General features: G+C 42.9%; 1 protein-coding gene across 3 annotated transcripts in view; it reads right to left on the reverse strand.

Moving 5' to 3' along the window:
* Window positions 1–23,100, reverse strand: part of STAG2 (STAG2 cohesin complex component) — a 192,241-nt gene that overhangs the window by 71,417 nt on the left and 97,724 nt on the right. The gene's annotated exons all lie outside the window — the stretch shown is intronic.

Here is a 23,100-nt window from a genome sequence, read left to right on the forward strand (position 1 = left end):
AACGTGAACCAAAAACAAAAATCATAATTACTGGCACTAAGGTTAGGTTGTTGGGAGAAATTACATTCTTTGGTTGCTGACTACCCACAATGTACTTGACATAGGTGTGCGCAGCCTATTGCATTAAGGCATGCACCCTAAAGCTCAAGCACACATGTCTACAAATATATGGCGCGGGCAGGGAGCTAAATCTCCCTACCGGCATAGTGAAAGGGAAGTATGTAAACACTTATGGCAGATGCAGTAATATGGAGATCTTTCCCATCTTCCTGCTGGCACACAGAGTGATAATGCTAATGTGCATGGGGTGATTAGGGTGTGCCCAGGCACACCCTGTGTGTACGCCTATGGTACTCAACTACTCTACAAAGACTAGAGAGGTAGACTTTTTCATTCTCAAGTTAGGAAACTTATTTTCTTTTACCATAATATTAGCTTCTAACATCTCAAATGAAACCTCAAACTTTCGAGATCAAGTACGATGCGCGTTCCGACTGTCTAACCTCTATCACCTCAAACTTTGGAAATCCCAGAATACAGGCTGGGTGGCATGGTGAAAAATTAGACCTGGGTCAGCCACCCCAACCCCACAACACATATATAGTTGTAAAGAATGCTACAAATAGAACTGCATAATGTCCATACCCAAAAAACTGGTGCTGAAAAAAAACCAAAAAAAAAACCAGGCCAACGCTTCCAAATGCGTGAAAAAGAACTGTGTGCATTTCCCAAAGCTTGCCTGTAACCACCTTAACACCTCTAGGTGAAGTGCACGCTCACCTTAATGTAATGACCAAAAGGTTAATATTTTCGGTTTGGATAAGAAGTAAAGTTGCATCACTCACCGTTCCTTTGGTCCTCCTCCACTTATACTTATCCCTTTCCTTGATTTGGCTCAAAATAAAAATCCGCTCATCGTGCAATATATCAATGCAAGTATGCTTTAATTAAAATCTATATTAGATACACTCACAATGTAAAAACTTGTAAATAGCACGACGTATACTATGTACCGAGTACAGAAAAAGATCCTCAGCAAGAATCGCTGAGGAAGCGCAACTTCTAGCAGTCAGTGCTTGTCACTGGACTCCCTACCCTGAGAAAGTCACTTGACTAGTGACAATATGTCGGGAGGAGCCTGCGAGGTCATTTCCAGTGTCTGAGAACCGGAAACTGGTGTGCGATTCTTATTGAGGATCTTTTGCTGTACTCGGTACAAAGTATACTTCATGCCATGTACAAGTATTTACATTGTGAGTATAGCACAATTAACATTTAATATAGATTTTAAATAAAGCATACTTACATTGATATATTGCACAATGGGGGGATTTTTTTTTATTTTGAGCCAAAATCGGAGAAAGGAGACATCCCCCTAAAGGGATAAGCATAAGTGGAGGAGGGCCAAAGGAACTGAGAGTGAAGCAACTTTACTTATTATCCAAGCCGCAAAATATTGACCCTTTGGTCATACCATTAAGGTGAGCGTGCACTTCTAGTTCTTTTCACGCATTTGTTGGACTGTTTTTTTTTTCAGCACCAGTTTTTGGAGCATGGACATTATAGACTTTTATTTGTCACGCATATTATAATTGAATAAAAAAAAAATTTATATATATATATAAATCATTTTTTCGATTAACCAGCTAAAAATCATTAAAAAAGGTATTATGCATGTATTTTTCCATTTATTTAGAAGTAATAATGAAAAAACTAAGTATTACACTCAAACTGCAGAATAAAACACCAATGTACTATTCCTCCTGGGAACACCAATGACGGGGCACTATTCCCCTGCCTCCCCCTCCCGTGAACACCAATGGGGCACTATCCACCCCCCCCCCCCCAGGAACACCAATGGGGCACTAATCCCCCCCCCCCCCCCCAGGGACACCAATAGGGCACTAATCACCCTCCTCCCAGGGACATCAATGGGGCACTATTTCCCCCCCCCCCCAGGGACACCAATGGGGCACTAATTTCCCCCCCCCCCAGGGACACCAATGGGGCACTAATTCCCCCCCCCCGGGGACACCAATGGGGCACTATTAACCCCCCCCCAGGGACACCAATGGGGCACTATCCCCCCCCCCCAAGGGACACCAATGGGGCACTATTCCCCCCCCCCAAGGGACACCAATGGGGCACTATCCCCCCCCCCTCCCAGGAACACCAATGGGGCACTATGACTATTCCACCCTCCCTCCCAGGAAAACCAATGATGGGGCACTACTATTCCAGCCACCTCCCGGAACACCAATGATGGGGCACTCCAGGGGCACTTAGGAGTTAGGATGGGGCACTGGTCATAAAAATGAATGTACTGTGTATGTTTTTACTGTGTTTTATATTACTGCTAACTTTAACAACGTGCAGCTCGGCTCTCCTCGCGGCTGCTTCTTGCCTCTGTCCCCTCTAGGCAGCAGACGTCAGTGAGGAGGAGGAGAGGCACGGACGTGCCTGGTCACAGATGGCGGCGCCTTGTACACAGGAGGATTTAATGGACAGACAGGGAGGAAGGTGTGGACCAACTAATCGATAATGAAAATAATTGTCAACGGTTTTAATTATCGATTAATCGTTTCAGCCCTAATAAAGAATTACACACACATACATATACACACACAGTCAGGTCCATAAATATTTGGACATCTACACTGCAATTCTAATCTTTTTGGCTCTATACACCACCACAATGGATTTGAAGTAAAATAAGATGTGCTTTAAATGCAGACTTTCAGCTTTAATTTAACCACTTGCCGACCGTCTCACGCTGATATACGTCAGCAGAATGGCACGGGCAGGCAGAATCACGTACCCATACGTGATCTGCCTCCCGCGGGTGGGGGTTCTGATCGGATCCCCCCCGGTGCCAGAGGCGGTCGGCTCGAGTTTGCGGGCGATGAGAGGTGAGGGGGAGGCCATCCATTGTTGGCCACCCCCTCCCGATCGCTCCCGGCGAATGAAAAATGCTTCCTCTCCCTCTGTAATGTAAACAGAGGGAGAGGAAGTGATGTCATCCCTCCTCGAGCCGGTCTTTTCGTTCCGGCGCCGAGGAGAGAAGCCATCCAAGTAAGTGCACCAACACTACACTTCCAGTAGAACACGCCAGGCACACTTTTCACCCCCCTTCACCCCCCTGTGCCCCCTGTCACACTGACACCAATAGCAGTTTTTTTTTTTTTTGCGTTTGTGACAGTTATAAGTGTTAGGGCAGTTAGGTTACTCCCCTTTAGGTCCAGGGTACCCATCTAACCCCCCCCCCCCCCCCCAATAAAAGTTAACCCCTTCATAAACCCCCCGTTGCCAGTGTCGCTAAGCGATCGTTTTTCTGATCGCTGTATTAGTGACACAGGTGACGCTAGTTAGGGAGGTAAGTATATAGGTTCGCTGTCAGTGTTTTATAGCGACAGGGACCCCCCATTATACTACCTACTAAAGGTTTTAACCCCCTGATTGCCCCCTAGTTAACCCTTTCACCAGCGATCACCGTATAAGTGTTACGGGTGACGCAGGTTAGTTAGTTTGTTTTTTATAGTTTATTATAGTTTTAGGGCACCCGCCGTTTATTACCTTATAAAGATTTAACCCCCTAATTGCCCGGCGGTGATATGTTACGTTTTTAGGATCAGATAAGGTCTGCGTCGCGTCAGGTTAGCGCCAGTACCGCTAAAACCCACGCACGCAGCATACACCTCCCTTAGTGCTATAGTATCTGAACAGATCGATATCTGATCCGATCAGATCTATACTCCCCAGCAGTTTAGGGTTCCCATTAGCGGGATACCAGATACCTGCTAGCACCTGCGTTTTGCTCCTCGGCCCAGCCCAGCCCACCTTAGTGCAGTATCGATCAATCACTGACACTTACAAAACACTAAGCACACATAACTGCAGCGTTCGCAGAGTCAGGCCTGATCCCTGCGAGCGTTAGCAGTTTTTTGGTAGCGTTTTGAATCAGTCGCTAACAGCCAGGAGCTTTTTTGCCTGTGAGTCTCACTAGTGTACCCCTAAATTTAGAGCCCAAAACGGCAAATCGAAGGTACACTAGTGAAGAGGCATACACGTTTCTGAGCATGACAGATAGTGAAGAGGAAGTCACTCATCTGTCAGATTCAGGCTCAGAATACGATCCTGTAGAGGACAGCGGCTCCATGACAGATAGCTCTGACGACGGAGTTGTGGTCCCTGCTAAGGTCAGGCGTACCAGACCCCAAACTTCTTCTGTCCTTGAAGTGCAAGAACCGCAGGGCTCTCGTATGGAGCAGAGAAGTACTAGTGCCGCTATTCCTTCTGGTGAACTGGCAAGCACCAGTGGCCTAGTACACCCTGGTCGTACATCCAGCACTGCAGTAACACTTGGTGACGTGACGAGTCCCATAAGTGCAGTTCAAGCTGGCGAGGTGGCAAGCACAAGTAGTGTCCCGCTGCCACCAAGAAGACAAACACAGGCCCGTCGTGCCCATAGTGCCCTTCCTACTGCATTCGCCAATCCGAATTGGGAACCCACCACTTCTGCAGCACCCGTACTTCCCCCTTTCACTGGCCAACCCGGAATTCAGGTGGAAATAGATGACTTTACGCCACTGGATTTTTATTTGCGGTTTTTCACCGAAGATCTCTATAGAGCTATTGTGGACCAAAGCAATTTGTACGCTGGTCAACACATCGCCACTATTCCCCAGTCCTCCCTTGCCAGAGATTGGAGACCAATTACGGTTTCCGAATTTAAGACCTTTCTGGGCCTTTCCCTCCTCATGGGCATAACTAAAAAGAGTGAGTTGCGGTCATATTGGTCCACTGACCCAATTCACCATATGCCCGTGTTCTCTGCCTCCATGACCAGGGCACGATACGAGCAGATTTTGCGGTTCATGCACTTCAACGACAATGAACTCTGTCGTCCTCGTGGAGACCCTGGATACAATCGGCTCTACAAAATTCGGCCCCTCGTAAACCACTTCAACCAGCGTTTTGCAGACTTGTTTACTCCTCATCAAGTTGTCTGTGTTGATGAGTCCCTGATTAAATTTCTGGCCGCTTGTCATTCAAACAGTACCTTCCCAGCAAGCGTGCCAGATACGGGGTCAAGATGTATAAGCTCTGTGACAGGGCCACAGGCTATACATGTAGATTTATGGTTTACGAGGGCAAAGATAGTCATGTAGAGCCGACAAACTGCCCTGACTACATAGGAAGCGCTGGCAAAATAGTGTGGGACTTGGTGTCACCCTTATTCGGAAAGGGGTACCACTTGTACGTGGACAATTATTACACAAGCGTGCCACTTTTTAGTCACCTTTTTGATCAACAGATTGGAGCATGTGGCACCATGCGACCTAATCGCCGGGCCTTTCCCCAGCGGCTTGTAGATTCCCGTCTTAGGCTGGGGGAGAGAGCCTGCTTGCAGTGTAATAATTTGCTCGCTATGAAGTGGAGGGACGGTAAGAATTTTTTTCGTTCTTACCTCCCTTCATGCAGACACGACGACCCAAATTACTACGGCGACTGGTGTTGAGGAGAGAAACCCCTCTGTGTCCACGAATATAACCAAAATATGGGAGGGGTGGACCTCAACGACCAGTTGTTGGCGCCGTACCTAACCGTAAGGCCAGAAGCTGGTACAAAAAAGTGTCTATTTATTTCAATTGGCTTTGCTGAATGCTCATGTGCTATACAGAGCTTCAGGATGGACTGGATCCTTCCTTAAATTCCAGGAAGAGATCATCAGAGCCCTTCTGTTTCCAGACCGTGCTCCACCTCACCTTCCCCAACCAAATGCAGTAAGCCGGCTGCATGAGAGGCATTTTCCTTATGTCCTCCAGAGTACCCCTACCCAACGAGCCCCCCAAAAAAGACGTCGTGTCTGCAGCAAGCGCGGATTTAGGCGTGACACCCGGTATTGTTGTCCCTCCTGTCCTGACAATCCTGGTCTATGCATTGGTGAATGTTTTGAACGCTGCCATACACTAGTTGAGTATTAGCGTAGGGTATAGCACTGCACAGACTTGGACACACTTTCACAGGGTCTCCCAAGATGCCATCGCATTTTGAGAGACCCAAACCTGGTACCAGTTGAAAAAGTTAAAGTTACTAAAAAAAAAAGTGTAAAAAAAAAAAAAAAAAAAAAAAAAAAAAAAAATAAAAATAAAAAAATAAAAATACAAAAAAAAATATAAAATAAAAAAACAAAAAAAAAAAAAAAAATAGTTGTTTTATTGTTCTCTCTATTGTTCTGCAATCTATACTGCAATGTTTTATTTTTATCATGTTTGCTTTATAGGTATGCAATTTTTTTATACTTTGTTTTTTTATTGTTAACCACTTTTTTGTTTTCAGGTACGCCATTCAGCTGCAGAGCGGATTTATTTATCTTGACAGCAACAGCGTTTGCTCCCACGATACATAAAGCCGTGACTCCAGCGCTGTCGGAGGTGATTTCACCACCACAGTTACATACTTCAGCATATATGCCGAAGCGTGGGGGCAGCAGTGGGTGGAGGAGCAATTTGCTCCTGCCTTTTGCGGGAGGATGCCCCCACGCTTCGGCATATATATATTTTAGGTAGGCACAGGTTGCGTTAAATGTTTTATTTTTTACTATGTTTTTTTTGTATTTGCTTTGCAGGTATGGTAAGTATTACTGTTATACTGTAAAGTTACTTTGTTTTTTTGTTAACCATCATTTGCTTAGCAGGCACGCCATTCAGTTGCAGCGCGGATTTATTTATCTTGACAGCAACAGTGTTTGCTCCCACGATATATAAAGCCGTGACTCCAGCGCTGTCGGAGGTGATTTCACCACCACAGTTACATACTTCAGCATATATGCCGAAGCGTGGGGGCAGCAGTGGGCGGAGGAGCAATTTGCTAACTTTTGCGGGAGGATGCCCCCATGCTTCGGCATATATATACGGCGCATGTATGCCCATCATTAGAAGTGGGTGGATGAAGGGAGGTATTCTAATGGTGGGCATACCCACCAATCAAATTCTTTTTTCGTTCAGCCCACAGGCTGCATGAAAAAAAAGTTTACAATATATGCCCAACAAGGACCAGCAACGTACTGGTATGTTGCTGGACTTTGAGTGGTTATACCAGAATGATGCCTGCAGGTTTAGGTCTCATCTTGGTATCATTCTTTTCAGCCAGCGGTCAGCTTTCATGTAAAAGCAATCCTAGCGGCTAATTAGCCTTTAGACTGCTTTTACAAGCAGTGGGAAGGAATGCCCCCCCCCCCCCCCCGTCTTCCATGTTTTTCTCTGGCTCTCCTGTCCCAACAGGGAACTTGAGAATGCAGCCGGTGATTCGGCCAGCTGACCATAGAGCTGATCAGAGACCAGAATGGCTCCAAACATCTCTATGGCCTAAGAAACCGGAAGCTATTTCATGACTTAGATTTCGCCAGATGTAAACAGGGCCATTGGGAAATTGGGAGAGCATTTTATCACACCGATCTTGGTGTGGTCAGATGCTTTGAGGGCCGAGAAGAGATCTAGGGTCTAATAGACCCCAATTTTTTCAAAAAAAGAGTACCTGTCACTACCTATTGCTATCATAGGGGATATTTACATTCCCTGAGATAACAATAAAAATGATTTAAAAAAAATAAAAATGAAAGGAACAGTTTAAAAATAAGATAAAAAAAAAAGAAAAAAAAAAAAGCAAAAAAAAAAAAAAAAATAAATAAAAAAGCACCCCTGTCCCCCTGCCCTCGCGCAAAGGTGAACGCAAGCGTCGTTCCGGCGTCAAATGTAAACAGCAATTGCACCATGCATGTGAGGTATCACCGTGAAGGTCAGATCGAGGGCAGTAATTTTAGCAGTAGACTTCCTCTGTAAATCTAAAGTGGTCACCTGTAAAGGCTTTTAAAAATGTATTTAGTTTGTCGCCACTGCATGTTTGTGCGCAATTTTAAAGCATGTCATGTTTGGTATCCACGTACTCGGCCTAAGATCATCTTTTTTATTTCATCAAACATTTGGGCAATATAGTGTGTTTTAGTGCATTAAAATTTAAAAAAGTGTGTTTTTTCCCCAAAAAATGCGTTTGAAAAATCGCTGCGCAAATACTGTGTGAAAAAAAAAAAATGAAACACCCACCATTTTAATCTGTAGGGCATTTGCTTTAAAAAAATATATAATGTTTGGGGGTTCAAAATAATTTTATTGCAAAAAAAAATTATTTTTTTCATGTAAACAAAAAGTGTCAGAAAGGGCTTTATCTTCAAGTGGTTAGAAGAGTGGGTGATGTGTGACATAAGCTTCTAAATGTTGTGCATAAAATGCCAGGACAGTTCAAACCCCCCCCCCCCCCCCCCCAAATGACCCCATTTTGGAAAGTAGACACCCCAAGCTATTTGCTGAGAGGCATGTCGAGTCCATGGAATATTTTATATTGTGACACAAGTTGCGGCAAAAAGACAAATTGTTTTTTTTTTTTTTTTTTTGCACAAAGTTGTGACTAAATGATATATCGCTCAAACATGCCATGGGAATATGTGAAATTACACCCCAAAATAAATTCTGTTGCTTCTCCTGAGTACGGGGATACCACATGTGTGAGACTTTTTGGGAGCCTAGCCGCGTACGGGACCCCAAAATCCAAGCACCGCCTTCAGGCTTTCTAAGGGCGTAAATTTTTGATTTCACTCTTCACTGCCTATCACAGTTTCGGAGGCCATGGAATGCCCAGATGGCACAACCCCCCCAACCCCCCCCCCCCCCCCCCAAATGACCCCATTTTGGAAAATAGACACCCAAAGCTATTTGCTGAGAGGTATAGTGAGTATTTTGCAGACCTCACTTTTTGTCACAAACTTTTGAAAATTGAAAAAAGAAAAAAAAAAAGAAAAAAAAAATGCATTTTTCTTGTCTTTCTTCATTTTCAAAAACAAAATGAGAGCTGCAAAATACTCACCATGCCTCTCAGCTAATAGCTTGGGGTGTCTACTTTCCAAAATGGGGTCATTTTGGGGGGTTTTGTGCTATCTTGGCATTTTATGGCCTTCGAAACTGATAGGTAGTGAGGAGTGAAATCAAAAATTTACGCCCTTAGAAATCCTGAAGGCGGTGATTGGATTTTGGGGCCCCGTATGAAGCTAGGCTCCCAAAAAGTGCCACACATGTGGTATCCCCGTACTCAGGAGAAGCAGCAGAATGTATTTTGGGGTGTAATTCCACATATGCCCATGGCATGTTTGAGCAATATATCATTTAGTGACCACTTTGTGCTAAAAAAAAAAAAAAAATTGTCACTTTCCCGCAACTTGTGTCAAAAAATAAAATATTCAATGGACTCAACATGCCTCTCGGCAAATAGCTTGGGGTGTCTACTTTCCAAAATGGGGTCATTTGGGGGGGTTTTTTGCCATCTGGGCATTTTATGGCCTTCAAAACTGTAATAGGTAGTGAGGAGTGAAATTTAAAATTTACGCCCTTAGAAATCCTGAAGGCAGTGATTGGTTTTCAGGGCCCCGTACACCGCTAGGCTCCCAAAAAGTCCCACACATGTGGTATCCCCGTACTCAGGAGAAGCAACTGAATGTATTTTGGGGTGCAATTCCACATATGCCCATGGCCTGTGTGAGCAATTTATCATTTAGTGACAACTTTTTGTACATTTTTTTTTTTTTTTTGTCATTATTCAATCACTTGGGACAAAAAAAATAGATATTCAATGGGCTCAACATGCCTCTCAGCAATTTCCTTGGGGTGTCTACTTTCCAAAATAGGGTCATTTGGGGGGGGGGGGGGGGGGGGTTGTACTGCCCTGCCATTTTAGTACCTCAAGAAATGACATAGGCAGTCAAACTAAAAGCTGTGTAAATTCCAGAAAATGTACCCTAGTTTGTAGACGCTATAACTTTTGCGCAAACCAATAAATATACGCTTATTGACATTTTTTTTACCAAAGACATGTGGCCGAATACATTTTGGCCTAAATGTATGACTAAAATTGAGTTTATTGGATTTTTTTTTATAACAAAAAGTAGAAAATATCATTTTTTTTTCAAAAATTTCGATCTTTTTCCGTTTATAGCGCAAGAGATAAAAACGGCAGAGGTGATCAAATACCATCAAAAGAAAGCTCTATTTGTGGGAAGAAAAGGACGCAAAATTCGTTTGGGTACAGCATTGCATGACCGCGCAATTAGCAGTTAAAGCGTCGCAGTGCCAAATTGTAAAAAGTGCTCTGGTCAGGAAGGGGGTAAATCCTTCCGGGGCTGAAGTGGTTAAGGGTATTTACATCCAAATCAGGTGAACGGTGTAGGAATGACAACAGTTTGTATATGTGCCTCCCATTTTTTAAAGGGACCAAAAGTAATGGGACAATTGGCTGCTCAGCTGTTTCATTGCCAGGTGTGTGTTATTCCCTCATTATCCCATTTACAAGGAGCAGATAAAAGGTCCAGAGTTCATTTCAAGTGTGCTATCACTATCAGTTTAGCAAGCCATCATTAGGCTGAAAAAACAAAACAAACCCATCAGAGAGATAGCAAAAACATTAGGTGTGGCCAAATCAACTGTTTGGAACATCCTTAAAAAGAAAGAACGCACCAGTGAGCTCAGCAACACCAAAAGACCCGGAAGACCACAGAAAAGAACTGTGGTGGATGACCGAAGAATTCTTTCCCTAGTGAAGAAAACACCCTTCACAACAGTTGGCCAGATCAAGAACACGCTCCAGGAGGTAGGTGTATGTGTGTCAAAGTCAACAAACAAGAGAAAACTTCACCAGAGTGAATACAGAGAGTTCAGCACAAGATGTAAACCATTGGTGAGCCGCAAAAACAGGAAGGCCAGATTAGAATTTGCCAAACAACATCTAAAAAAGCCGGCGCTTGCTGTGGCGCGCCCCACCCCCCCACTAATACTCCACCAGTACCCTTTATTCATTATGCCCTATTTTTACAGAAAGCCATCAGTTATTTGATGCTGAAACCGCCAAATATCGGGATCAATTTCTCTATCCAGCCGTCTTGTAGAGATATAGGACAACTTAAACTCCTGGAGGTTTGGGACTCCTTACCCTGACATGGGAGATTACACTTACCCGCGAGATGCTTTGGGAGGATGTAAGTTATGTGATAGTCTCACAATACAGGAAATGTATATATACATATTCACAAATTGTAATATTATGATTTTTGGTTTTTTAGACTGATGTATTTCCCTAAAGAAGACTTTTCTTTGAAATATATATATGTTAAAACGCGTTGGAATCCCACTACTCCACGCCACGGTTGTCATCTGTGGTGACTGTATCAGGTAGTACGATACATCACTTCCTTCCATATACTCTCCTTTTATCCAATATTTGTAATGTGATATATTTATTATTTGATGTATATACAATTCTTTTTTGAATTTTGAACCTTGAACACTTGTTTGTTTGATCATGTCTTTTGTAATTTTCGTATTTTCTAACTCTGATTGATATTAAAAAAATTGATTTTTATTCAAAATCTAAATTTTCATTGCCTTAAAAATCCCTTTAGAGGTCATATAATAATTTTTTACAAATTGATATGGGATGATGGCAATGACACATCCATACCACGAGGTCACATGTATATAAACATCTAAAAAAGCCTTCACAGTTCTGGCACAACATTCTATGGACAGATGAGACCAAGATCAACTTGTACCAGAGTGATGGGAAGAGAAGAGTATGGCAAAGGAAAGGAACTGCTCATGATCCAAAGCATACCACCTCATCAGTGAAGCATGGTGGTGGTAGTGTCATGGCGTGGGCATGTATGGCTGCCAATGGAACTGGTTCTCTTGTATTTATTGATGATGTGACTGCTGACAAAAGCAGCAGGATGAATTCTGAAGTGTCTCGGCCAATATTATCTGCTCATATTCAGCAAAATGCTTCAGAACTCATTGGACGGCGCTTCACAGTACAGATGGACAATGACCCGAAGCATACAGAGAAAGCAACTAAAGAGTTTAAGGGAAAGAAGTGGAATGTTATGCAATGGCCAAATCAATCACCTGACCTGAATCTGATTGAGCATGCATTTCACTTGCTGAAGACAAAACTGAAGGGAAAATGCCCCAAGAACAAGCAGGAACTGAAGACAGTTGCAGTAGAGGCCTGGCAGAGCATCACCAGGGATGAAACCCAGCGTCTGGTAATGTCTATGCTTTCCAGACTTCAGGCTGTAATTTACTGCAAGGGATTTGCAACCAAGTATTAAAAAGTGAAAGTCTGATGGATGATTGTTAATCTGTCCCATTACTTTTGGTCCCTTAAAAAGTGGGAGGCACATATACAAACTGTTGTAATTCCTACACCGTTCACCTGATTTGGATGTCAATACCCTCAAATTAAAACTGAAAGTCTGCAGTTAAAGCACATCTTGTTTGTTTCATTTCAAATCCATTGTGGTGGTGTATAGAGCCCAAAAGATTAGAATTGTAGTGTCGATGTCCCAATATTAATGGACCTGACTGTACATACACACTATTTGGGTGGCGCATTTTGAATTGTTTACTTGTTGACTGCATAATTTTATAAGGTATTTTTTGATCACTAAAGATTCTGACAATTATTTTTTGCACATGATACACTTATTGATTGATTAGATGATCTGAACAGCACATCACTGTTTAATTTTATTTGTACACTTTCAAATGATGAGTGCACTTGTTTGGAGGTTTCAGCAGTTCGATACATACCATATATACTCGAGTATAAGCCGAGTTTTTCAGCCCATTTTTTGTGCTGAAAGTGCCCCCCTCAGCTTAGTGCTTACAACCCCAAATTTGATGTGCAAACCCAGTGGACCTACCACTACAACATATCCAAAGCTGGGGTTCCTAGCAGATACGGGGCCCCAAAGTCGGTTTGGAAAATGTCATTCTCTGCTGCAGAAAAGTGCTTGACATTTTCCTAACCAAATTTGGAGCCCCGTATCTCGGGGCCACTTAGTTCTAGGAACCCCAGCATTGGATATGTTGTAGTGCTAGTTCCACTGGGTTTGCATACCAAATGTGGGGTTCCTAGCACCAAATGGCCCTGAGATACAGGGCCCCAAAGTCAGTCAACTGTGTCCATCTGCAGCAATGTCATTTTGGGACCCTTTGGGTCCAGAGTCCCCAAATTTAGGCTGCAGCTAGGGAGCAACTAGGAACAATCTAAGTTTGAAGTTCGGGGGACCTATGGCTGCAAATGGGCACAGTGAGGCATGCAAATGGGCACAGTGAGGCTGCAAATCGCCATTGTTGACCCTCTTTTCCACTTACAGTAGCTGCGCATTTCTCACCCTAGGCTTATACTCGAGTCAATAAGTTTTCCCAGTTTTTGTAGTAAAATTAGGTGTCTTGGCTTATACCCTTAATATCATTGATTTAATTTATTCACATAACATACATAGCAGCGCAAGCTTATTTTTCTTTTTCTCAAATTAGAAATACTACATTCACAAAGCAAAAGTTTTATACACAAATCTCAAAGTATTTTGTCCAGCCCAGGGGGTAGTGGTAGGAAAGGTTTGAACACCTGTCAAGTTTGTACCACTATGGGGGCTCAATTAGAGATTTAGCCTAACTTTCTGTCCTGCAAAAAAAAATATTTTACCTGACAGGAAGCAAAGGAACCAAACACCACCACAGACAATTTGACTTTAATATCACTTTAAGGAAAATATATTTTTTTTCTTTGCCAATGAGCTGGTAATAGCAGAACTTACATGATCCGTTTTTATAATTATTCTACTCTACACTTCTTCCTCATACAGCCCCCCTGGTTGAAATGTCTAACTCCAGTATGTGGGTGCGCCGCCCCTGTGCCATGTCATGACCTATGGCGTCTCCACGACATACATGCTAAAATCTTATGTAAAGCTGTTCTCATTTGCCACACCCAGGCAGAATGACAGGGACACTGAACCAAAGCCAGGCCTCTCCTCTACAGTGAAGATCAATAGATCAGCAGATCCTGAGTTAGTGTGGCACTGGCTTTGTCCCTTCGAGAATAGCTGCACGTAAGGTTGTAGTTCGAAATGGGAGCACACATGTAGTGGAGACTTCAGCGAGACTCCTTAGGTCAGGCACACCTGTAAAAGCTTTTTCTTGGAGTACAAAACAGGATACAGAGCATCTTCATATTTATTACGATAGGATTATACTTCAGGTAATTAGACGCTGGCAAAAAAGCAAGATAGAAAATCTCATGCAAAACCCCTCCGTATTAGGCAAGGCTTCAGTCTTTGTAACAAGCCATGAACTCCAAGAAAGTGATTTAAACCACCTCAGACCCAGAAGGTTTGACCCCCTTCATGACCAGGCCTTTTTTTTGCGAAATGGCACAGCGTTATTTTAACTGACAATTGCGCAGTCGTGTGACGCTGTACCGAAAAAAAAAAAAAAAAATGTCTTTATTATTCCCACAAATAGGACTTTCTTTTGGTGGCATTTGATCACCTCTGGGGTTTTCATTTTGTGCGTTTTAAACAAAAAAGTGTGACAATTTTGGAGGGGGAAAAAACAAAACAAAACATATTTTTGGTAAAAAAAAATCCCAATAAGCGTATATTGGCTTGCTCAAAAGTTATCGCGTCTAAAAACTATGGGATATTTTTATGGCATTTTTATTTTCTATTTTTACTAGTAATGGTGGCAATCAGCGATTTTTAGCGGGACTGCGACATTGTGGCGGAAAAAAAATCGGACACCTTCCTGACATTTTTCTTTTACACTTTTTTTGGGAACCAGTGACACTAATACAGTGATCAGTGCTAAAAATATGTGTTGTCACTGTACTGACACTGGAAGGGAAGGGGTTAACACCAAGGCGATTAAAGGGTTAAGTGGGTCCCTAGGGGATGCTTTCTGTGTGGGGGATGGACTGACAGGGAGAACACAGATCTGTGTTACTGCTTAGCAGGTACACAAGATCATAGTGTTCTTCCCTGTCAGAACAGCGATCTGCCTTGTTTACATAGGCAGATCACCGCTCCGCCTATCTGGGGAACGATCGGCTGGTCAATGCAGAAATCGCCCCCGCCGGACCTGCTGATTGGCTCCCCCTCTGGCCAATCAGCCCACGCCCCCACTATCTATTGTACAAAATTACATACGTACGAATTGCGCAATAGAGCCGTCCTGCCGCAGTGTATCTGCGGTGGGCGGTCTTTGAGTAGTTAAACAGCCTGTAGATTCACTTTCTTTTGTTCAGGTGGGGGGGGGGGGGGGGGGGGGGTATGGGCTCGATTTCCCTAACCACATTTTTGAGGTGGGTGGGGGCTATGCCTTTGTATGCGGACAGTGGATAAACTTCCCTGGCATTGAAACACTGATCAGCGCCACAGACGCTGGTTGAGCAGCAAAAATCAGACAGGGCAGTTGTACAGAATTTTAGTAGATAGACTTCTGTACAACCACCACTATCCATACAAGAACCAGCAGAAATTCAAATCAATATATGACCAGCTTTACAGGTATGCCACAAATCCAGTTTTCTTTACTATACATGATGGGACAAAGCATGACCCAAAGGCTTCAAACAACTAAACCAAAAAGGTTTGACCGTCATGCAGCAATCATCAAAAACAGACCCACCAAAAGTAGCATCCTCCGTGGCTCCAACGTTCACTTAGTAAAACGTCACAAAAGTATGAACTGAAAGCAACTTACAAACTTAGTTTATTCAACATCAAGCTTCAGTAGCCCAAGGAGTACCTACACTTCTGGCACAAAGAGCTTTCACAGAAAACAGTGGAACTTTGCTCTTTTAGACTGTAAGCCTGAAAAACAAGCATACTCATCCAACAAGAAATGATAGACTTAAAAGCAGCGGGACCCTTCCTAGGGCCTTCAGGTAGCACACAAAAGTAATTCAACTGATGAATTGCAGCAAAATCCAAGTGAAGAGAACTCACCGCTCCAGGTGTAACCAATACGCCCACTGGAACTCACACCTGAGTGCTAGCCCCGGCTCGTCTCTGTGGTATATAGTCAATTTAAGAAACGGCTGCACCTCACGTGGGCCCCAAATAAAGTTTATTGGAACATCCAAGTATCACTAATGATTAAGCACATTTTTGTTGTGTGAAACGCGTCTACTCTGACCACTACTGGTGTCTGTTGGTGTTACTTTGGATACTTGGGTGTTCCAACAAACTTTATTTGGAGCCCACGTGAGGTGCAGCCATTTCTTACATTGATGAATTACAGCAGTTGATCATAGAACAGGGTTCAACATTTCAAGTCCTGAGCTACTAGCCAGGCCTTAAGAGTTACTCGCCACCAGTGGCCTGACCCAACCCCTTACCATGTCTGCTCCTAATTCAGCCCTCGTAAATTATCTCATGAAATTACACTGTTAAATGTTTTCTGTAGAATAAAATTAAAAAGATAAATATTATATAGTTATATAGTAGGGGAGGTTGAAAAAAGACACAAGTCCATCAAGACCAACGTGTGTGTGTGTGTGTGTGTGATTATATGTCAGTATTACATTGTATATCCCTGTATGTTGTGGTCGTTCAGGTGCTTATCTAATAGTTTCTTGAAACTATTGATGCCCCCCACTGAGAACACCGCCTGTGGAAGGGAATTCCACATCCTTGCCGCTCTTACAGTAAAGAACCCTCTACATAGTTTAAGGTTAAACCTCTTTTCTTCTAATGTTAATGAGTGGCCACGAGTCTTGTTAAAGTCCCTTCTGCGAAAAACTTTTATCCCTATTGTGGGGTAACCAGTATGGTATTTGTATATTGAAATGGGGATCATAGGGATTTGTATAATGAATGGGGATCACAGGGATGAGAGCCAGCCGGATCACACAGCAGGAATCTCAGACACAGGTTGGATTTGAAATGCCCCGGGGGCCGCTGCCAAAGTCCTGCCTCCTGGACCGGCTCCGATGATAAACGTCGCCCTACTTTAATTTCCTGGCATTGGACCAGTGTGCCGTCTACAATAGGAGCCAGTCCAGGAGGTGGGACTTTGACAGCAGCCGGGCAATTCAAATTCAAGCTGTGTCACAGCAGGAGATCCCCACTCTGTGTGATCCGGCTGGCTCTCCTCTTCCTCACCTCTCTTCCCCAGTCTCCTGGTCGATTGCTGGGAGAATGGCTCCCATTCAACCCCACCTCTGAGGCAGCCCCACACTCGCCCTCAAGTTAATTTTACTCGCCAAATGCGAGCAGGCAAATGGAAATTTTGAGGGCTGCCATAGAAGACAATGCATTGCAAAGAAAAAAAAAAAAAAAAAAAAAAACTTATTATACTTCACATAAAAGAAATTGCAATCATACATTTACAATAACCCATCAGTTTGTTCATAAATCAGCAAATTTTTTTTTCTTTTCACAATGTGTGTCGAGGCGCCTACGCACGAAAAGGCCGATTGCAATACACATGTTACATATCGCCATGCAAACCAGATAGAGAGCAATATTTCTAGCACCAGACCCCCCTCTTTAACGCTAAACTAATTACCTATAGGGGGCTTTTAAAGCGATGCCTATGAAAAATATAGAGTACCAAAGTTTGACGCATTTCACAAGCGCGCATAAATTTAAAGGTTTGACATGTTAGGTATCCATTAAAATCGGTGCAACCACGTCCTTTATATTTTACTTTAAAAATTGGTTAGTTTATGGAGTTTGCACGCCCTAAAATGATCTTTTGAGGGGGGGGTTCTGAAATTTGGGGTTTCCTAGACCATAATATCATGCGACATAAGAAAGAGTTAATTAAGTTGTTGATGTAGGTTAACTGACATTTTAAAAGGCAAAAAAGTAGAATGGTGTATGGCATTACATCGCGAGCAACAAAATTACAACTTACGTTTTTGTTTTTTGTTTTTTATAAATTTACAATGATTATAGCAAGAGCTATTATATGGATAATAATAAAAGTGATTTTTTTTTTATTAGAATGCGTATTGTTCTACTCTATATTTAAAAGTTGTTGTAAACCCTTACATATACCCACTGAAGTGACTAGGCTTTTAAGAGATTAAACAAATCCTCCTACATAAAAGTTGTACCTGTTTATCTGCAGCCCTCTTTTCTACAGCCAAAGTGAAAAATGTATACAGCTTGTCTGAGCTTTCAGAAAACGGGGCAGGGAGCTGAAGATGCACTTTGCAGATCTTAGTGAGATCTGAGGGATGACTGGAGCGACGGGACACACCCCCATCACACAGGAACAGAGCTGAGGCTGTCAATCACAGGCTGTGTGCTGAAACTCCCGTCACCTTTTTAGCTCTTGGTGTCAGGAAAACCTGTAAGTGACTCATACAGATAACAGAGGAATGAGGCAGCAGACAGAAAAGATGCTTTGTGCTCTGAATTTAGACGAGTACGTACTATAGAGGGATCTGCTTTGTTAATATTTCATGTCAGACGTTTACCACCACTTTAAAAGTCCAACCACATTTTTTGTAAGATTACAGCACTTATGAAAATCTAGTGTGAGCCGTTAGGCCAGGATCACACTATTGCAAATTGGATGCGAGATCCCTGCATCCAATTTGCAATAGCAGGAGACTGTGATCGGCTCTCAATGGAGCCGGTTCACATATCTCCGATGCGGCTCTGGTGCGAATTTGCACAGGAGCCCTGTGCGCCTTTTGGTCGGTTTCAGGTCCAAATTCAGCCCAAAATTCAGGCTGAAATCGGACCTGAAACGGTGAACCAGGATGCACAGGACCCCCTGCTGTGAGCCGCATTGGCATTAGGTGTGAACCGAGCCTTATGGAAGTAGCGATCAAACTACTCATGTTCATGTTACTAGCCTTCTCTTCTTGCACCCCCGTTTACATAACACTGCACATCATATTTTCAAGACCGTGGATGATTTTGAAAATAAAACTGTGTGCAAGCAAAGAGAAGTGGCTAAAAAACTCCCATGGACATAACAGACACAGTTTAACGTAAACATGTCCTCAAGTAAATAAGGATGCTGTCCTAAAATGTAGTTGCCTCAACTGTTATATTGTCCCACTGGTTACAAAGTTTTTCTAAGCCAAATACCCAGAACAATTATGCAGATTAAGTCAGATATTTGCATTCCTGTTCCAATTTGGTGATTCAAACTATTAACATAAAGAGTGAAAGCAGGGTAGTCAGCCAACATTTATAAAATGCAGGTCCAGCACTGACAGCTACCATGTCTCTCATGCCAAGCTGGTTTTAAGTGATGTTTTCTGAAGTCACCACACAACTTGAACCCTGCATCCACACTTACATATAATGCAAATGAACAAAATTTCAGAACAAGTTTGTTTTCTAGCACATTTACAGTATAGGCTAGAAATAGGATTCTTCTATTCACTGTAAAATTATTATTTTCTTGAAGTCCATTGAGGGGCACATGAATTCTGAGGCTGTCAAGTTACAATGCTGCCTACAGGCAAAAGGGACACTGGCAGCAAAAAACATGTAGGCCAGCACAAGATAACCTTGCCTACAATTATGGCTCAGTGCAAAAAGCACGAGAATGAACCATGCCCACAGGTACACTCAAAACTTCCTTTTTTCAACCCTGCTACTACAGACTAGAGCTGCACGATTAATCGTCAAGAATCATTATTGCGATTTTTCCCCGCTGCGATCTTGATAAAAGTGTTTCACGATTCTTGCTATGCAAAGAATTCTCTCTGCTCTTCTGAAGCCATAGCTGTCAAAAGAAAAGAAGAAAAAAAGCCGGGCAGTCTGCCAAGAATCACAAAATTCTTTAGCAGTTGAACTAAGTCTAAACATTGTAACAATTTGTCAATGGAATGGACTGTGTAAATGAAGAAAGTTGAACCACTTAAACACTAAACCTTTTTCTAACATTTGTTAGTTTCAAGTTAAAATCATTTTTTTTTTTTTTTGCTAGAAAATTACTTAGAACCCCCGAAAAAATATTATATATATTTTCTTAGTAGAGACCCTAGAGAATAAAATGGTGGTTGTGACAATATTTAATGTCACACGCAGCGGTCTTTCAAATGCAATTTTTTTGGAAAAAATTACTTTAATTAAAAAAAAAAAAAAAACTAACCAGTAAAGTCAGCCCAATTTTTTTGTATAATGTTAAAGATTTTACGTCGCGAGAATCGCAATCTTTTTATTCTAAGCAAAAAAATTGTGATTCTCATTTCACGGACTAGGCCCCAAACTTTTCTCTATTGCCCACCTAACCACCTGCCCCCTGGGTCTTGTTCCCCCATCAATGCTATGGTCAGTATCCCTCTCTATCCTGCACACTCCAAATCACAGCTTCAATCTCTGCCTCTTCTGGCAGCTTCCCTAACATTCTAATACATGCACTAGTGAACCCCATTCTTAAAATGCCCTAGTTGAATCCCTCAAATCTTTAAAATCTACACACCATCCCCTTGCTCCTCTTTACCTCCAAGCTCCTTGAACGCCGGGACTACAACTAACTGAGCTACCACCTCACTGAGAATAAAGTTCTTGATCCCTTCAGTCTGGATTTCACACTCAACACTCCACAAACTGCTCTCCTAAAACTCACAAGCGATTTACTAACGGCTAAAAAGAATGGACGTTATTCTGTACTCTTACTCCTGGACAGCTCTGTTGCCTTTGACACGGGGGACCACCACTTTCTCAAAACTCCACTCTTTTGGTCTCCATGGCTGAACTCTTTGCTGGTTCCAATCCTACCCAGGGCGACTTGAAGTGGGAGTCCGGCGACCAATCTTTTTTTTTTTGGTCATTGAGACACTTTGCTAATCCCAAAATAATACTCACAGTTTGGGTGTAATATTTCCACCTCTGTCTGTTTTCGTACTGAAGAATAACTTAAAAAATGTGATGCTGGCTGTTTCCATCTTGCTTGTGGGCATGTGAAGCCCACAAGCATTGATTTCCTGGATGAAGTGAATGCTGTTCATTCACAGCTTGTTCATGCGCATGATCATTGTTTCCGCACTGAATCTTGGGAAGCCTGACACTAAGTTCCCAGTAGACAGTGCGGCGCCAGGGAAAGGCAATAAACACGCCTACTCCCATGGAAAGAGAGACAGGAAGTGCCACAATAAAGTACAATATAAAGGTAATTACAGCGATAAAAAAAAAATTTTTGTGCGGCATTTGAACATCTATGCAATTAACTGAAGGGGGTAAGATTAAGTTAAAAATTTGAGTGGAACCCCGCTTTAAGTGCGATTTTTAATTCTACCTCCTTCTTTTTTTCCTTTTTCTGTCAGGGTCCCCTACAATTCTGTTCTTGGGCTTCTCCTATTCTCAATCAACACCTCCTCTCTGGGTCAGCTAATAGCCTCCCATGGCTTTCAAGATCATATCTATGCCGATGACACCCAAATCTCTCGCGCTCTCTCTCTCTCTCTCTCTCTACCCCTCAGCTCACTGCCCCTCACGCATCACTAATTTTTCTAACAGACATATCAGTCTGGATGTCACACCACTTCTTCAAACTCAATCTATCCAATACCGATGCTCCCCAAAGTGCCCCTTCCCCTGACTTCCCTGTCATAATTGATGGCGCAACTATCAACCCCTTCCCTGCATGCCAGGGTACTAGGTGTAATCCTAAACTCTTTTCGGCCCCACATCTAATCACTGCCCAAATCTTACTCCTCAACCAACGCAACATCTTCAAAAAATGCCCCTTCTTAACCAGTGAAACCACAAAGCTAATCCACTACCTGGTAATCTCTTGTCTCGACTACTGCAACTTCTTCACTTGATTACCACCTCTACATAGGCCTTCAGTCCATCATGAATGCTGCTGCCAGACTCATCCGCCTTAATAACTGTTCAGTGTCTGCCACCCCTTGCTGCCAATTCCTCCACTAGCTTTTGCTCACCCAACCAATTAAAAATCAAAAAATACTAACACCACCTTACAAAGCCATTCGCCACAGCTACATCACTAACCTAGTCTCAAAACACCAACCAAAGCATCATTCTCTTCATTCCCTCCACCAATACCTCCTGCTCTCTAGCCTCCTTGTCACCTGCTCCCATGCTCAAAGCCAGGACTTCTCCTGAGCCATTACCATCCTTGGGAACTCCCTAGCCCAATCTGTACGACCATCTCCCACGCTGTCCAATTTTAGACTATCCCTGACAACAAAAGAGCAGTCATTCACTTCCGAGAAGTGCATTCCGCCTCCACCCAACTGTACTTTTATTTTCTCCATCAGCTCATCGCCCACAGTTTTTACCTTTTGTATCACTTGACCTTCCCTTTTTGAATGTAAGGGTTAACAAGTAGTGCCCCCCGATTCCTACTGCACTGAATTGTATTTTAACTGCACTGTCTGCCCTCATGTTGTAAAGTACTGAGCAAACTGTTGATGCTATATAAATCCTGAATAATAACGGGAAGGGCCTGTGTCTATAAGAAAAGAGTTTTAGTGGGAGTACAAAAATCCTGTTTACGGTCTCATCCATTGAGGTATACAGGAATTCTTAGACTGTTGGGACATCTAAATGCAGTCCAACAGAGAGGTGGCCAACAGCATTAAAGGCCAACAGACCCAGAAAACTGGGGACTGCTAGTAGTTCAACAAGCCACCTGAAGTTTTAACTCCCGAAGCCGGCATCAGAGGCCTGAACATCGGCCAGGTAGACTTTATAGGTTTCACTGCCACAGTTGTGAATACTCCAGCATTCAGTAAAGCATTTTCGTTTATGGAAGCAGAGGCCAGACACCATGTAGAATGCACCGCCTTATCGGTTTGGAAAAAAACCTACGGAAGACAGCAACTCAACTTGCAGGGTCTTGTCTTAAAACAAAAAAAGGAAGAACTCGGCATCCAGGATCTATATAAATCTACGCAGAACCCAGTAAGGTAGCCTAGTTGAGGGTTATCCTCCTGTAAAAAGGTCCAGAGAGGGCAACTCCGCTCTTCTGTATGGAGAGTGTCAGTTCTTCGAATAAGTTTAGGTTATCCAGCAGGTAGTTGTTGCCCTAGAAGTTTAAAGCAAGCTGACCTGCAGATGCACCAGCAACACCATTGTCTCTTAGACATGCTGCACACCAAATGCATAGCCCACTAGGTGACAAGTAGAGAAACAAGCTTTTAATACTTTAAAGACAACAGAGGCAGAAGACTAAGCGACCATCACAGCAATTAACCTGGGGGTTGCAATCC

Source organism: Aquarana catesbeiana, linkage group LG09 (genome assembly GCF_042186555.1).
Source record: "Aquarana catesbeiana isolate 2022-GZ linkage group LG09, ASM4218655v1, whole genome shotgun sequence".
In the NCBI taxonomy this organism is placed as follows: domain Eukaryota; kingdom Metazoa; phylum Chordata; class Amphibia; order Anura; family Ranidae; genus Aquarana; species Aquarana catesbeiana.